The sequence below is a fragment of the Malania oleifera genome, chromosome 1, assembly GCF_029873635.1.
Source record: "Malania oleifera isolate guangnan ecotype guangnan chromosome 1, ASM2987363v1, whole genome shotgun sequence".
Taxonomy (NCBI): domain Eukaryota; kingdom Viridiplantae; phylum Streptophyta; class Magnoliopsida; order Santalales; family Ximeniaceae; genus Malania; species Malania oleifera.
In genome coordinates this window covers 27056-46730 of record NC_080417.1, presented here as the reverse complement: position 1 = coordinate 46730, position 19675 = coordinate 27056, and positions in this window count along the sequence as shown.

The window sequence follows — 19675 nt, the reverse complement described above, 5'->3', positions numbered from 1 at the left end:
TAAAACCATTGCAATGACAACTTTCATGCTATCACACTATAATAAGCTTTTTTTTTTCATCAATTTGGCACAAGCCTTATTCATTATGTTGAAAGCCCCAGTGATAGGTAGTCTTTTCCAAAGCACACAAAGATTTTTCTTGATCTCTGGCTTGTCCCTTTTCTCAATTGTTTTTGTAACGACCTGCTTAATTTGCTACATAATCAACCACATTAAATACTCTTATACCATTAACGTAAAACATAACAAAGTCAATCTGACCCCATGGGTAACGGGGACACATCTATCATACACAGCGAACACCTAAGTAGCAGTAAATATAAATTTCATCCATCTAATCATATAACACAATACCAGAGTTACTTGCATTCCACCATGTTTCTAAAATATATATATATATACACAATCCTCAAAACATCAAAAGATAAAACTAGAATCCTACATCGTAAACCTACTCACCCTAGTTCAAAAGACTCACTCTCCTAGCGGGGTAGTACAACTGCCTCAATGGCGTGGGGCTCGGTCCACCTGTCTTTCTCATTCCCTAAAATGGTTTAAACTGGGGTGAGACACCTCTCAGTATGAGAAATAAACTAAACACAGTTGTGTGCCAACATGAATATTTGTGTGCTATAATAAATATACAGTACATGTCACATGTTTGAAAAATTGATAATATCATAACTAGATAAACATGCAAATTCATAGTTATACTAAATCATACTGCATCTCGCTGTTAATAAAATCATCTGATATAACTAGTAATTCTAAAATTTACCCATGATGAATAGTTAGCTGATATCATATAATACCCCCATGACAGGTTGTGCAGCCCGAAGGCGGGACCCGACAATGGTTGGTTGACCACAACCAAGTCAAAAATGTCTGTAAGTATGATAGGTCCGTCACATCCTAGTCTGGACTACCAGGTGGACGTCTACAACTCCACACTGAAAGTCACATGGACTATCATCTCCCACCCCCTCTACTGGCATGGGCGGCTAGCACAACTCTGAACTGAACTATATAGCTACGGTACCGTGCTCCTGATAACTGATCTAAACTGTCATTCGGGTTTTGATAGCATATAGTACATGATAATATATTATTTTAACCTTTAACCCTAAACCCTAAACCCTAAACCCTAAACCCTAAACCCTAAAATCCTAAACCCTAAACCCTAAACCCTAAACCCTAAAACCCTAAACCCTAAACCACCCTAAACCCTAAACCCTAAACCCTTGTAATCCTTATAATATGTGTGAATCAATAGTGAAAAATTAACTTTTCTCCAAATTTAACACTCATGTTATCATTACAAGCAGCTCCAATTTTTCAATTTTGGCTTTAATCTTTATATTAGCTAGCAAATTCCACAAAAAAAAAAATTCATCTGTGGTGATTTTTTTGAAAATTGAAGAAAAAAAAAATCAATGCAACAGTTTGGGGGTATGTTTCAACTTTCAATGCTCAAAAGTGCACAATTTCCCCCCTTTTTAGTAAAAATATATATATATATATATATATATATATATATATATATATATATCAATTTTGCATTCGACAACCAAAAAAGAAGAGAGAAAATAACATAATTTTTTTCTTTATTTAGAAATAAATTTTATAAAAATACAGTAAAGTCAGAATTTAGTAGCTTTAAACCTTTCAATTTATGAGAATATTATGTTTGAATAAATTTTCATTTTTTAGGATATCTGTTATTTTAATATATATATATATATATATATATATATAATGAAAGATTCATATAATTAAAGAAGTGTAACAAGTCATTTTTTATTTCAAATTTGTTAAAAAATTAAAAAAGAAAATGTCATCCTTTAAAAGATTTAAAAATTAAACTAATTTTCAAGAATTGAAAATAAGTTATTATTTTTTGAAAAATTTATACAAATAGTAAAAAATAAAGATAATTCATAAATTTTGAAAAATAAAGTTAAATTATTTATTACTGAATTTTCAATTTCAGATTGAACATAGACATAAATTAGCCTAAATATATATATATATATTTCAAGCATTAAATTTTTTCAATTCAAACCTAAAGAGTTAAGTGCATTTTAGAGAAATTTTATGAAGTTATGATTTAATTTATTTTTAATTATCATAAAAAATTACTAATTATATGTTATAAAAATAATAAATGTGCAATGAAGTTTACATGAATAGTTTTAATAATTTTTCATGAAATTTCCCAATTATTATAGCTAATTAGAGAAATGATTTTGGCATGCCTAATTTTGATTATGAAAAAATTGAAAAATCTTGATTAGAAATAGTGTATGGGTTAAAAGTTTCCAAACTCTATTCATGCATGAAGTGCATTTATGCTTTTTTTGAAACAATGTTTTCAAGGAAACTCCATTGTATGGTTTTTACGATTTTTCTTCTCAAAAAGTCAAAATTATTTTTATTTTTTAGAAAAATTATTCATGATATGTTTTAAGTAGGTTTCTAAAATCAATTCTTCTGAAGAAACAATATTTTCCAAATATAGTATTTTCTTCTAAAAAACTTTGACTTTGGTAAAATTGATTGGTTTTGGGGAGGAAGGCCGCGGGAAATGTAAAGGCAAAGTTTGCATACCAAATATAGTCCTCTTGTTTCATTATGATACAAATCAAAAACTCTACAATTCGAAGCCGAGTGACCAACCACCAACCTTAAAAGAATGAATTAACCTTATAATTATTACTTCTTTCAGCAAATCAATTAGTAATATTACTCTTCAATAAATCAATTAGTAATATTACTCTTTAAAATTATTTAAATATGACACAATGATACAAAAATTAGTTGGATAAAAGGTGGAAAATCCATGAAAATTCAAAATGTACGAAATTACATCAACATATGATGACAACACATAGTTAAAGAGATTGTGAAATTTCAATGGGATTTAAAAAGCAAAAGTGAAAAGGATTCAACTGAACATTTAAATTTAAGTTTTGAACACATTAAAATTTTATTTTACATTACTATGATAAAGAGTAAGGTGGACATTTTTATATTTTTTCACTCGAGGACGTCATATTTTACTTTTGAATTTTAAGAGTAGCTTAAATTAAAACACGTAAATAATTGGGTGCGGTGGACAATGCCCGTAACTAGTTTAAAAAAAATGCAATAAGATATTTGGAAACACACCAGGTGGCGGATTAAAAAAAATGCCCATTCACCGCTGCCTCCCCTTCCCTTTCAGCTTTGCAGTTGTTGAGCGAGCGAGTGGTCCTCCGATTCAGTTCTTCAAGTTAAGTATTCATTAATGGCTTCGATTCGGGGCGTTTCCTGTGCTTGTCACGCCCCGTCCCTTGACTTACGCCGGAGCAAAATATTGCCATTCGTTTCCCTGCTCTTCTCCGACAAAAAATCGCTCCAGCCCCGGCGGTGAATGCGCCTCAAAATGATTATCCTTAAGTATGAGTTGGCAATCTTGGACCAATTTCCTTCCCCTTTAAGTGCAATATGATTACCCGTGCTACTTTTGAGGTGTTTTGTTATCATGTCAGCCTGATTTACTTTTCATATCAGGATTTAACAATGCCTGGTTACATATGCTGCATGAGAAGTTAGATTTCATTTTAAGGAATGCTGGTTGTTGAAGCATGGAGAAGCATCTTAGAATGATTTAAATACTTGTTTACTGGGATCATCGATGCTGTTCTACATGCATTTTTGCACAATGATTTCTTTTTGTAACACCTTTTGTTTACTTCATTTCTGCAATTTGATAATTTCACAGGAAGTGCATTACTCGTGTGAATAATGTGTGGATAATAGCAACCCTTTGTCTAGGAAATATGCTTCATCATAAGAATGTACTAATAATGGTTTTAACTTTGTTATAAAAAAGTGTTTTTTTTTTTTTTTTAAACTTTTAACTTTAGCTTTTGTCCTCTATTAGAATTGATTTCTTCCCTTGTTTTGTTTATGGTGAGACATCTTTGTAGCCTTTAAAACTATAGATCTTTAGTATACTTCTGTACCTTGAACAACCCATTATTGGCTATGACTAATTTTTTAGAAAATACTGTCGACTTTTTATTGATATTAATTATTGAGGGAAATTTGATATTCATTCTAATGGCAGTAAAAATATTCACAACTTTCAGGTCTATGCAATGGGCGAAAAGACCATTATTTTTACAGAGACAAAACGAGATGCTGATGAGGTCTCAATGGCATTAACGAATAGTATTGCTTCAGAGGCACTACGTGGTGATATATCTCAACATCAAAGGAAAAGAACCTTGAACGGTCGGTAAGGAAAATTTACCTTGCTTGTTGCCACTGATGTTAAATCTCAAGGGCTAGATATTCCAAACGTTGATATAGTGAGTTTGGATGATACTAAGGAGGATGTGTGTGTGTGTGGGTGGGTGGGTGGGAAGAGACTGCCGGTTGGAGACTTATGCTCAACAGTTTTTTGAATCATTTTGTTTGAGGATAGTGTTGGGTGGTCTAGGGTCTTCTTAACCTTAAAAACTAACTCATGGAAATTGTCTCTTGCTATCAATCGTTCTCTCATCAGTTTACTCATATGATCTGGTGAAGAATAGAGATAGAAAGACGATTAAGCGAGAGAAACAATTCCTACAAGTCTTCTTCAAAAGCTGGTTTACATTATGGCCGATTCTGGTATGGTTTTCTTGAAACTTTTATTTTCTTTATGAAGCTAATACATGTGATGATCATGATAGCTAAAGATCCTAATTCAGCAAATGAAATAAGGAAAATTTCTTACAAATCTATGTATAATGTAGCGTACATCTCATTATTTTTTCAAAATAAAGTGATGAATCGGGATCCTAATGCATATAGATACAAATGGTCCAATGAGAGCAAGAATTTCCAGGAACATCTCGTTTCTGAGCAGAAGAGTCGCTTTCAAGTAGTGTTCGATCGATTACTTATTAATCAATATTTGATTGCTTGTTTTGGGGTTATCAACAAAAAAGATTTGTCGAAGTCACTTCCTTTCCTTTTGTCCAAGTCACTTCATTCTTTTGGGTTACTTTGAGGATGGTCTCACAAAAAAAGGCAAATTAACCTCAAATTAACTATTTCTTTCTTTCTAACTCCAACTTGCAAATAGAGTTAGTTTTCTGCCTTGACCTTGTACAATGTTGGGGTCAAAAAGAAAATCTTTGATTTTTCTTATAGCACTTAAGTTCTTAGAGATTTTTTGATGAGCACTACTCATAGCAAGTAAAGGATGGTCCATAACCAGAATAATCTTTCACCATCAAAATCTCACCACATAACTTCTGAGGCACTTGTTCCAAGGCTTTTCCTTCTTGCCATGCTTGCCCCTTCAACCATCCATGGTCCCACGTGACGACCATATACAACCACCTGATCAGAGAAAGACCACAGATGTTTTGCTGCAAATGCACCCAAATTGAAAATTTACTCCAGCCAAGATGACGACAATTGCGACTAGGACCTCGTGGTGGTACCCGATTATCGATTTGACTGAAGATTTGAAAGAAAATTAAGAAAATAAGGAAAGATTACCTTACCCCAGGAATGGTGCCTATACCGCTCCTATGACAAATCCGTTCCAGTAAAAATGTCAGTGGCGGAGAATGGAGTCCAGAGGTATTTTTTGATTTTCAATCGGGCGAAAATTAGTAGAGAAATTGAAGGAAGTGGGAGGGAGAATGAAGAGAGAGACGGAGCTGGAGAGATGCTGGGAAAGAGATGTGAGGGTTGGCATTCTCAGCTTGTTTCTGAAATTTCAATTTGAAATTTTTTGAAGCTGAAGCTTCAAGAATCTACTATATATATATATATATATATATATATGTTATAATATTAAATTATTATTATTATTATTATTATTATTATTATTATTATTATTATTATTATTATTATGATACTTTATTTATTTGATTAATCAATTAACTAATTAACCAATTAATTAATTAATTTCTTTTAATGTAATTACTTTAATTTAATTAATTTTAAATTATTTTTTTATTTTTTTATTTTTTTACATTCACTACATCCTCTTGTAATAATTATTTTTGGGGCTTTACATTTTCCACTCCTTATAAAAATTTCGTCCTCAAAATTAGGACGAAATTTTTTGAATATAACTCCAAATAAAATCCATCGTTAACTTAACAAGTTTTGAGTTGACCTTTATAAACAATTCTATTAGAACTGGTAATTGACATAAATCGATGGATTATACATCTTGTCCTAATACACCTTATTTCAACACTAACACTCAACAACTTCACTTCCCATCTCCAACCTTCAAAAATCTAACATCAACATTTCCTGTTTAGCATATAATTGATGCTCTCATAATGTTTGTAAAATTAATCACAAATGTTGTTCATGTTCTTCTTGAGTCTTTGAATACCCAAAAAAAAAAATCATCCATAAAATTATAGTGAATTGATCCAAGTATGGTTGATTAGCTTGATTCATTATATCCATGAAAATGTAAGGTGTATTGGTAACCCCAATTGGTAACACTAAAAACTTATAGCGGTCTTACTATGTATTCAATTTTGTCTTTGGGGTGTATAATTTCCAATTATTAATTAGGGGTAATTTAATTACAAATCAATCTTCACAAATTTTGGGATTTTACCAATTAATCAAATAATCCATCAATCCCTAGAAGTTGATACCAATTCTGTAATGTAATTCAACTTCCAATGATTAATGCATAACCCCAAGGCCCCATTACGTCTCTTAATGAATAACACAGGTGCAACCTATAATGATATACTAGGTCGAACATATTCCTTGTTAAAGAAATCTTCTAGCTGCAACTTAAGTTGCCTTAGTTCAGTTGATGTCATTTTATAGGAAGCAATCGACATAGGCTCCGCTCCTAGCACCAAATCAATATTAAATTCAATCTCCTCTTGAAGGTAGCCCCGATAAGTCATCTAAAAAGAATATCTAAAAATTCATCACCTATGGGTAAAGAAGTTTGGGATTCGTTAACTCATATGTTTCTTTCATTACTACTACAAACCCCAAACATGTGCCCAAATTCTATTCTTCCCTAAGCACTCAAAACGTCAAGTATGAAAGCTTATTAGTTAGAAAGAAAACCCTCACTCCCTTTGGATTTCTGAATATTATTTTATTTTAAAAGCAAACAACTAGGTGTATGATCAATAGATGACCACCAATGGTTAGCCTCATCTTTAACTAGATAACTTGCAATAATGACTCATACTCATCAAGGATCATACCTGCTGGACATCCCAAACCAGGATGTGTAATCATTAGCCCATCAGATCAAATATATAAAAGGCACTTCAAACTCTTATCATAACTTTATAATTCATTTGACTAAAAATTATATGAACTTCTGAGTATTCCCTAGAATTCTAATCACCTAATTTCTTTTCAATGCCAATCTAATGCATAGGCTTACACTTTTAAATCAAGATAAAGTATCATTTTCCTACCAAATTGGTTTCTAAATTTTTCTTACTTCCAACAGTTTTAAGATTCCACTTCTAGCCTATGCTGGCAAACGTTGAATATCAAAATATAGTTGGAAAATATCCTCAATGAAAAACAAAGACTGCAATTATGGCAAGTCTAAGTCCTAGTATACTGACATAAGCCAACCCTAATCTTGCTCCAGTGACTGGCCAAATATGTAATAAACACGTGTCTTGGTGTTTGGTACAGAGTATAGTACTAATGAAGTTGTTTAGTTAGATATGATCAGTGATCTGACATTATCCGGTAGCATGAATCTTATGAAAAATGAATTAGGAAGAAAATGGTGATATTCATTTGTACTAGAGAGTTGCTAATGGTAGAAGGATTAGATTCTAAAGATAACTTCAAAAGTCACAATCTATTGCAGATCACAACAGAAGATTTCACGTTAAGCTGTATACGAATCAAATCCCAACCAAATCGATGCTTAAGCAGTTAAATTAGTGTCCCATTGCCAAGTAGGATTCGCATAGGATAGAGCAAAAAGATAAAGCTTCAGGTCTTAGCATGTATGAATTTCCTTCTGGATGGTAGATTGCTAAGGTCCAATCATCGTTATGATTTTTCTTTTAGGTAAGTTGCTAAAAATGATTCTGTTAGGTGTTATTTGATTCACAAGATCCTTCAGGTTACTTGGCAATGTAATGCCCATGACATCTTATTCTTAGGTTTGTTTTCAGGTAATGGTGATAACATCACTTACCAGGGAATAAAGAATTTCCACAGAACATAGAAGTCAAAGTGTTGCCCACTTAGTATCTTACATTCTTATGGCATCTTAGTTTCAAGATTAAATTGTCTCCACTATTTTGGTCGACTTATGGAAATATGAAATTATGTAGCCGATGCACATTCTCATCGACCCATCTTTCTTTTTCACAACCAATACCGGTGCTCCCCAGGGTAACACACTAGGCCTGATAAACCCCTTTTCCAACAGTTCTTACAACTGTTCATTTAACTCTTTTAACTCTATCGGTTCCATTCTGTACAACATCTTCGAAATTGGCGTTGTCCCCGAAATTAGATCAATACCAAATTCTACCTCACATTCAAGAGGTATTCCCGAAAAATCTTTGGGAAATGCATTAGGAAAATCTCTCACTACCGAGATATCCTATAATCTCGACTCCCCTTCTGGTACCTCCTTTACACAATCCACAAATCCCTGACAACCCTCCAACAACAACCTCCTCACCTGAATGGCGGATAACAACTGTGGTGGGGCGTGCACACATGAGCCCACAAATCCATACTCCTGTCCTCTTGGAGGTCTGAATACTACCTCTTTATGATAATAATTAATACTGGCCTAACTAACAGCTAGTCAGTCCATTGCCAAGATCAAAATAAACCAGTGCCTATAAAGCACTACAAGACCAGCAAATAATATCCTTCCCTGAATATCCGCTGGACCATCCTTAAACAACCTTCTACATTTTACCATTGTTCCTATTGGTGTGGCTATAAATAATTTGATGTCCAGCAATTAAGTTCTTGTCTTACATAGCCTGATATATTCCCAAGAAATAAAAAAACACATTGCTTCTAAATCACATAAAACAATAACTTTAACTAAAATTATAACTTTATTACCTGTCACCATGTCTCTTGCTGCCTTAGTATCTCCCAAAGTCAGTGCATAAACTTACGTCAGAGCAGTATTCATCTGTTGTCCACCTTGAGGTGCCTGATAGCCTCCTCTGTATGGTTGAGAAGCAGCCTCTATCGTTGTAGGTGCCTGGCAGTTTCTCAAAATATGTCAAGGCTGATAGCACCGATAACAGACAGCCTCCCTCGCTCGGCACTCTCCTGAGTGTCTCCTATAGTATCTGAGACAAGGAGGGGGCAGCGGTCTATCTTGTACCACTCGACCTCCAATCCCCTGTCTCTGACCTCCTCCGCTATCCTACCTCCTCCACTACCCCTGGTTGAACCCTACCTGAAAATTTGGAGGTGCGGGCCTCTTCCACTAACTCTGTACCACAACACCTCTCTATAGGCAAGTCTCAATCATTGTGGCTCTATCAACAATCTACAAAAAGTCTGGGCCTGCAAACCTGCAACCTACTCATAAAATCACTGACTCAGGCCCTCCCTAAACTTTCTTTCCTTCTTTCCTTATTTGGCACTAAGTGTGGGGCAAACCGGATCAGCTCGATAAATCTAGTTGCATGTTGTTGTACAGTCATATGCCCCTGTGTCAAATACAAAACTCTGCCGCCTTCACATTTTTAACGGTAACAGGGAAGTATCGCTCGAAGAACAACTCCCTGAAGCGACTCCAGGTCAATGTTATAGGGTCAGGTCTCTACTCCTTTACCAGTCTCATTGACCTCCCCCAACATTTGCTTCCCTAGTCAACTTAAATGCAGCAAATAACACTTTCTGCTCCTTAATATAAGGGAGCACTACCAACATGTCCTCAATATCCTGAACTCAATTCTCAACCACTAATGGGTCGGCCCCTCCAAAAAACAACGGGGCTTTATAGGCATGAACTGCTCAATCATGCAATTCTTTTCTCCTAAACTCCTAGTCATTTTTGTCATCACCTGCTGGGTGATGCTACGTAATACCACTAATACACTTAACACACTAGGATCCAAAAATAATCTTCTATGACAATTCATTTTATCATCCTCAATCCCAATTTAAGATTCAGTCCTACCACTCAGAAACAAGACCCAACGATAGTATCCATGGTTTTCCTGAAATCATCACCCTAGGAAAAACATAGAAACAACCACGGAACTCCTGCCTCCAGACCGCAAGATAGAACCCTAAATTTCCACCTCATTCTCTAAAAAAATCACGTACTCACATTTCAACCTACCCATCTCCTAGTTTCCTTAAAATCCATTCCTATACTCTAGTATTGTATTCCTCTATTTACTAAAGTCTGCAGAACCTAACAACCTAGGCTTTGATACCAATCTGTAATGACCTGCCTAATTTACCATATACTTTTTTTTTCACGTAATAGCATGCCAATAATCATGATAACCATAAACATAATCCACCTAGACCCTTGGGTACTGGGAAATAAACCTGTCATATATCATTGACACCCTAACAGCGGAAAACATACATCACATACATAACAAACCAATCATCCAAATACAATACCAGAGTTTTACAAACCTGTCATATAAATATACACACATCCCAAAATGAGACCCTACCCAAAAACCTATATGACCCTAGCATAGTGACTTACCCTTCTAGTAAGGTAGATCGGGCGACCACTAACGCTGTGGAGCTCTATCCGCTCCTCTACCCTCACATGACTGGGTTGTGTGGTCTGAAGGCGGGACTTAGCAATGGCTGGCCGACCATGCTAGATGAAAAACTCTAATTTGTAAGTACGATGGGCCTGCCCCACCTGGTCCGGACTGCCAAGGGAACATCTCCAAACTACAATGAAGCCACATCGATTGCCACCTTACCACACTCTAATCATGTGGTTGCACTATCATAATCTGAATATATATAGCTACGGTACCGTGCTCCTGAAAACTGAACTAAACTAAGCTATCTGGGTTCTGATATCATATACTATGTTTCATATGTTGAACATAACTGTTTCATCATAATATCTAACATAATAATAATTTCATGAAAATAGCATATCATACATCACGACCCTTGCGTCGGCATATCATATCATATAAATTATGGCCCTTGCGCCATTTCATATAAATTACGGCCCTTGCGCCGTATCATATAAATTACGGCCCTTGCGCCGACATATCATAAATTATAGCCCTTGCACCGTTGCATCATAATATACTTTAAACATATTTCTGTACTGCTTTTAACAATTTTCTGAAACAGTGATAGCATGTTTATTTTGAAAACATAGCATTTTGCCATTACATAAAATCATAAAAATCTATACCCATGCCTAGGGGTGTACAAAATTTACCAAAAAATCGAGAACCAAACCGAAACTGAACCGTTTGAAGCTTCGATTCAGTTTTTTTTATTTCGGTCATCGATTTTGGTTTTGAATTTATAAAAAAATAGATTTTTGGTTTCAGTTTCGGTTTCACTAAAAAACCGAACCGTAAAAATCAAAAACCGATTATAATTTTAAAATAATTATATCCTGTGGGAACTTTGATTGCAAGTACATGTGGGAAAAATAATTATACCCTATGGAATATATTACTTTTTTAATTTGACTTTTTGTCTTGCACTTTCTAAGGGAGTGGGGAAGGATTTTATAAAGGAGGCATGAGAACCAAAGCTTCCCATTTTGGCCATGTGGGATGAGTGCTATTAGGAAGAACCGAACTAGTAGCAGCTTGCTACTACCATAGCAATGACAGCATGCATCATCTTCTCCGACGCTCACGCCCATAACCACACCAACGCCAAGTCGCCCAATCCTTCCGTACTCGACTTCTTATAGTCATAGCACATCCCGCTTCCTCCCAAGTCCCACGCCATGCCGTCGATGTCGATGCAGCGACGCTCACGAGTCACACCCACTCCAGTCGCCAATGCCCACATCTCCACGCCGGCAGTCACACACAGCAAGTTCAGGAGTTCAGCAACGCAGCTCACGAGTAACGCCGACATTATCTCTAACTCTGGTGCTCTGGCCGTCCCACATCGGTTGGAAATGGGAAGAAAGAAGTTTCCCCACCCTATTTATTGAAGTTGGATCTGCTCATCATCTTCAGTGCTGGGCTTTGCAGTCAAAGCCTTGGCTCAGTTGGAATAATATAGGAGGCTGTGGGGTGTGGCCTAACTTGGCTTTAAGTAATAATTTTTTTATTTTGTTAGTTTAAAATTTGGTAAAACCGAATTAACCGAACCGAACCATAAAATAAATGGTTTGGTTTGGTTTTAAACCGACGGTATACGGTTCGATTTCGGTTCAGTAGTTTTAAAAACCAAGAGGTTCGGTTCGGTTGATAGTTTTGGCAATAACCGAACCAAACCGAACTGTGTACACCCCTACCCATGCCACAAAAAAGAAAATCATGTTCTACTAATAAAATCTGCACTGAAATCATTTTCCCTGATTAAATGTATTAAAACAATCTCTTGTTAACAACAGTAAATTTCCCAAACATAATTCTATGCTATACATAATTTCCTAAAATAAAATGTTATAAATAGTAAATATTTCCATCAAAAATGCTGACTTAATTTATTCCCTTACCTGATTTCTTGAATTACGCCAACAAGAATCTCAAACTGATGCCTGCGGCGCTGACCCGAATCCTGAATCAAAAATCCTAATTTAATTAAATCAATCCTAAATAAAATAATTATAAACCCATAAATTACAAATAAATAATTATACCCTTAAATATAACTAATTTACTTAATTCCCCAAATCTCACTCTCGCTTTGGGACGGTGCTTAAGAAACCCAAATTGAAAATTTACTTCAGCCAAGATGACGACGATCGTGACTAGGACTCCATGGTGGTGCTCGATCGTCGATTTAGCTAAAGATTTAAGGAGAAATTGAGAAAATAGGGAAATATTTCCATACCTCAGGAATGGTGTCTACACCGCTTGTATGACAAATTCGCTCCAGTAAAAATATCAGTGGCGAAAAATGGAGTTGAGCAGTATTTTCTGATTTTTGATTGGGCGAAAATCAGTCGAGAAATTGAAGGAAGTGGGAGGGAGAATGAAGAGAGAGACGGAGCTGGAGAGACGCTGGGAGAGAGATGTGAGGGTTGGCATTCTCAGCTTGCTTCTGAAATTTCAATTGGAAATTTCTTAAAGCTGAAGCTTCAGGAATCTATTATGTATATGTTATAATATTATATTATTATTATTATTATTATTATTATTATTATTATTATTATTATTATTATTATTATTATTATACTTTATTTATTTGATTAATCAATCAATTAATTAACCAATTAATTAATTAATTAATTTTAATTTAATTTAATTAATTTTTTTTACATACTAAATCCTTCTGTAATAATTATTTTTGGGGTGTTACAATAATAAACATTAAGATCATCATATAAACTGCTTAATCATCTCTAATTCAATTAAATCATCATTATCTTAAATATATAACCTCATACCTACGCCTCTAGCAGTATCTACATCAGCCTGAAGCAATGAATACACTTGTGCTAGACCATCCCTTCCTAGTGGTACTTACTGTTTCCCCTGGTCCTAGTTCGGTATAGGTACAATAGGCAATGATTCCTAACAATTCTTCTTGACATGCCCCGATTTACCGCACCTGAAACAATTAGGAGTCCCAAACTAGCATTCGCCCCTATGCCTCTTATTACATTTTTGGCATACAGAGTAAGACAGATTACCTTGATAACCAGGATAACCCCAATCTCCTATCTCTTGTCTTGAGCCCACTGTGTCTTTCTCTTTCTTCCCCAATCCTTGATTGACCTCAGCCTAAAAATTGGATGGTGTAGGCCTCTTCTTCTATTCTGTAGGCTCTGTATTGCCATAGATGCTCTTTTCTAGCACCGAAGCCTTATCAACTAAGTTTGAGAAATTCTAGACTTGAAATCCCACCAACAGCTCATAAATTCTGCGTCTCAGGCCATTTTCAAATTTCTTGGCCTTCCTTACCTCGTTTGGGATAAAAAATGATATGAAGCAAAATAGCTCCACAAATTTCGCTGCATACTCCCCAATGGTCATATTCCCTTGGGTCAGGTTAGTAAACTCTATGATATTTTCCTCTCTGACAGATAAGAGAAAATATCTATCAAAGAACAGCTCTTTAAATCGCTCGCAGGTCAGTGCTATCTTTAGTAGCCTATGCTCCTTTAGTAGCTTCACAAAAAGCCACCAACGTTTTGCATCTTTGATCATCTTAAATTCTGCATAACGGACCTTCTGCTCGTTCGTGCAGTAGAGTACAACCATGATATCCTCTATCTCTTATATCAAATTCTCTATAGCCACTGGATCAGGTCCTCCTACGAAGGCCGGAGGGTTTATTCTCATGAACTCCTTGATGTTGCAGCCCTGACCTACCACTGGATAATTCTGCTCTCTAGCATCTTTCCTCATTTTCGCCCTAGCCTGCCGGGCTATACCCCGCAGCATTCTAGAGGTATCAATGTCCTTTTCACTCGAAGTCTTTGAATCATCCCTTCCTTCAGCCTCTATGTCCTTATCCCTAGGATCCATCCTGAAAATAGGACAAGAAAGAGTTAAGAATCTCATATCATAACTCTAACAACACAATCATTAAATTTAAATCCAATATACATCCAAGTTCTCTATATAAAGACCAGTTTTACAGCTCAAAAACGAAATCATCTAAGGCTTATCGTGGCTTTTTTGAGGCCTTCGATTGTTTCAAAAAAATCACAAGAAATCGTCGACATATTTCCAGCTCTAAACTACCAAACAAAATCCTATACTTCTCAACACCTAACTTGTCCATCTAGTATCCTCATCCTAACTAATTTCTATACTCTGGTATAAATCATCCCTAAGTTTGTAGAACCCAAAACCTATTTCTCTGATACCAAATTGTAACACCTCGAACCCGAAAACCTAGTCTGGTGCGTTATACCTGAATAAACTGTACTTCGTGGCACCCCAAACCCGCCTGGTGGGACTCGGGTGCCACGTTATCCATTTTCCTGTACATGTTATTCCATTAACAATTACGCAGTGAAAAACATAATTTCAATCTTCAACCAATAATAATACCAGAGTTTTTTTACATCTATCTATATTCTAAAATAAACCATTCATCAACCTACATTTACATATATACATATTTCCAACATCCAGTATTCACAACCATCCATTTCTTAGAAGACTTAAAACATAAAACATAAAATATAAAGCATAGATATAACCCAAAATACCATTGCAAGTTTATACATTTTTTTTTTCTCAAAAATGCTATAACAGCTTCGAGCTGTCTAAGCTCGATCATGTGGAGGTCCTTAAAAAATAGATTTGTATTTGGATGAGACACATCTCAGTAAGGGAAAAAATAATATATTAAATCAGCGTGTAGCCAACATGAGGTTTGCAAATAACATATGTTTATGTATTCATCATTTGCAAATCATTATCATAATTTCTAAAAGCCTAATAAAACACATGCAAGGTATCCACAAGAATACTTAAGGATTGGGGTGATTACCCACCCATTCAAGTAGCACTCCTCTGCTATGATACTTTAGGCAACCAATGGTCACAACTAAAGCATATCATGGAACTTACGTTACTCAGTAAGCCCTCAGGTGAAAAAGTAATCTCGTACTCACACTGTTCATACAAAGGTTTACTAGCGAAGGCTCCCAAGAATAATGAAATTTACTCGCCCATACAAGTAATTTCCCTTTGACCTATTACGTTATGCAGCCTACTGCTACATCTGATACCTACTAGGGCACTTGCCTTTCTCAGCAAGCCCTCGGGCGAAGAGTTTGCCTTGCCCATAACACACACCATGTTATACTAGCACATATACTGATACTACTTTAATACATTATCTTGTCTGTCCTTTATCCTGCATTTCTCATTTATTCATGTTCTTAACTTTGACATTTCGTAACATTTCACTTTACGTGGCTCTTTCTCATTTTACATTGTTTACATTTTACATTTCATTCCATTCTTTTCATTTCATTTCATGCATTCGTACTACATCTCCTTTTAGCTGTACATTAGTTAGTCATACTACAACTTCTTTTAGTTGTACATCAATTAGTCATACTACAACTCGTTTTAGCTATACATCAGTTAGTCGTACTACAACTCCTTTTAGTTGTACATCAATTAGTTCAAAATCTGCTATTACAACTCCTTTTAGCTATCATCAGTTAGTTTACATCTCCTTTCAGCTATTAATCATTTACATGGTTACATTAAAAATCACATGTAGCATAGTTCATATATCATTTTCATTTTCATTGCATTCCTTGTATAACGTGTATCTCATACACATAATATAATTCAATATAGAATTTCCATTTTACTCATGCCACACAATTTAGTAGTAAAATTCATACATTTCCTGTAAAATAAAGCAACCTACATTTAACATTCATATACTGAAAATATACCTTTAATTTCTTACATAATTATCCTGAAAATTTTTTTACTTTCGTCAGTCCATTTTCACATATACATAACTAATAAAACAGTCCTAAGCTCAGAAATCATAATTTAAACGGTTGACATTTTTAACCCATAAGAAAACGTATACATATACATAAATTATCCATTTTTTTTATATATTTAATTCATAAAACCTTGGTTTAAGATATATTCCCCCTTACTTGGTTTCCTAAACTATGCCAACAGGGACCTCGAAAAGATGTCTACGGCTGCTCACCCGAACCTTAAATCAAAAATCCTAGTTCCATTAAATCAACCCTAAATAAAATACTATTTAACATTTCCTAGGCCCATAAATTCCCAATAACATTTAAACTTCCAAAAATAACCAATTTTCTTAATTCCCTAAATCTCTCTCTTGCTTTGGAGTGGTGCTTAGGAAACCCAAATTTAAAATTTACTCCGGCCAAAATGACGACGATAGCGACTAGACCCTGTGGTGGTACCCAATCGTCGATTTAGCGGTAGATTTAAGGAGAAATTGAGTAAAAAGTGAGGGTTTACCTTACCCCATGAATGGTGCTTACGCCGCTCCCGTGACAAATCTGCTCCAGTAGAAATATCAGTTGCGGAGTTAGGAATCCAATGATACTTTCCATTTTCCGATCGGCCGAATATTCTCCAGGAAATTTTAGAGAGAAAGAGAGAGAGAGACCAAGAGGTGACCGTGGAGGAGTGAGAATTGAGAGAGAGAAATGAGAGACATTGGTTGTGAAGATTCATTTTCAAAATTGAATTGCATGCAATCTTACTTACATTTCTACTAACCACTAACATTATTATAATAATATTATATATAATATCTACTTCAACTTTTATATATATTATTATAAACTTAATTTCAAATGTCATTCATGCATTTAATTCATTCTACTAACATTTAATTATATTATGTTATTACTTTATTATCTTACTTTAACCATTATAACATTATATTAATATTATACATATATATATATATATATATCTATATATGTATACTTATATATTCATCATATTATTTATTTCATTAATTCAATTTAATTGTAATTAATTAATTAGTTAATAATATTAATTTTTTTCTTGGTCTTTATAGGAAGTCTCTGCATCATCTCTTCCTTCGGCCTCAACATTCTCATCCATAGGATCCATCCTATAAATAGGACAAAAGGAAGTGAGAATTCCATATCATAGCCCCAAACAACACAATCATAAAATTTAAATCCAATATACATTCAAGTTCTCCATATAAGGACCAGTCTTACAGTTTAGAAACGAAATCATCTAAGGTTTACCGTGACTTTTTTGAGGCCGTCAACTGCTTCAGAAAAATCACATGAAATCATCAATGTATTTCTGCCTCTAAGTTACAAAACAAAAATCTTATACTTCTCAACACCTAACCTATCCATCTAATATCCTCATCCTATCTGATTCTTATACTCTAGTATAAATCATCCCTAAGTTTGCAGAACCCAAAACCTATTGCTTTGATACCAAATTGTAATACCCCGAACCCTTAAATTCGGTCCGATGCATTATTCCAAATAAACATTGTTAGAATTGGTGTATTCCCAGGAGAGGGGAGGGGTGAATTGGAATTTTAAACTTTTCTTCTAGGTTGAACTAGATGTTAGCTGAATATAATAACCTAGGGTATTTCTATGCAGTTCCAAATATGCCGATAAATATAATATATGGAAATTTAAATCAAGCGCATCATTCACATAATAACATACACATGTGGTAAATATAAAGTGCGAAAATATAAATAAACACACGATATCTTATCGGAGTTCGGCCAATTGTGCTTACCTCCCTGCCTTAAGCTCACAAGCCCGAGGATTCCACTAATAGTTCACTTAAGGGTGGAGCGATACCGATTACAATCAGGTCAATTAGCACAGGGCTGACTTCAACCTTAACTAGGTCAATTAGCGGGGCTGACCTCAACCTACACGCCTTAACAGGATAGCGCACCTAGTTTTCCTAACCGGGTTTAAGCCAATCCGAGACTATTCTAGGGCTAGTCTCCCTTTTGAGGCCCGTGCCTGGAATACTACAGTTTTGCTCAATAAATGAAACGGTACAGTGATTATGCTTTCAAGCAAAGCAGATGTGTACCCAACTACGTGCAATTACATACACCACAATATGATTTAATATGTAAGCTCAGTGTGTTCTAAATAGTTCAACTCTCAGATATATTTTCTATCAGTGTAATGCGTACGTGAGAGTGCAAACCTATATGATCTTTGTATCACTAGATATTCAACCTAAATGCTCAAACAAAGATATCAATCAAGTCTTGAATATTACAATCAGCAGAATATCTCAATCGTGCAAATATCAAATAATGTATATGCTTGGTTTGCAAAATATATTTAATCTTTGTATTAGAAAATAATATGTAAGTCAATGAATATTGCAACAAAGATTTTTATCTCATAAACAAATATCTCTTCAAATATATTTTTCAATATAAAGCACACTAGATATTTGAAAATGATTTTAAAAGGATTTTGCAAACAAAAACAAATACAATCTTCTCAAGACGTTGGAATGAAGGTGCAATCTTAGAAGATCTAACAAAGTCTCCTTGAGATAGACTTATTAACAAAGTCCCCTAAGAGTCTTTGAGGTTTTGCTCTCAATAAAAATAATGTCAATCAAGTAGAGCGGGGAAAGCAAACCTATAGAACAACCACACTTAAATTACACTTACAAAAGTATTTGAGAAGTAAGATATGGTAAGAATAAGTGTTGGAGGCTCAAAGATGAGTATTATGGGTTTTTGGATTTTCAAAGAATTTCTCCCTAATCAAATCTGCTAATATCTTGCTAATTTTAGCAAATGATGGGCTATATATAGACATTGGAAGAATTATAGTCGTTAGGACATGTAGGGTATTATTAATATTGTTTAAGATCATTTTAACCCTAATTAACCCTTTTTAAAATATGTTTAACCGCGGTAAAAATTAGGGCAACCCGAGAGGTCCGGTCGACCAGAACCATTTCGGTCAACCAGAGTTCATATGATTTGGTCAACTAGGACACTTTTGAATTGAAGACTCAGT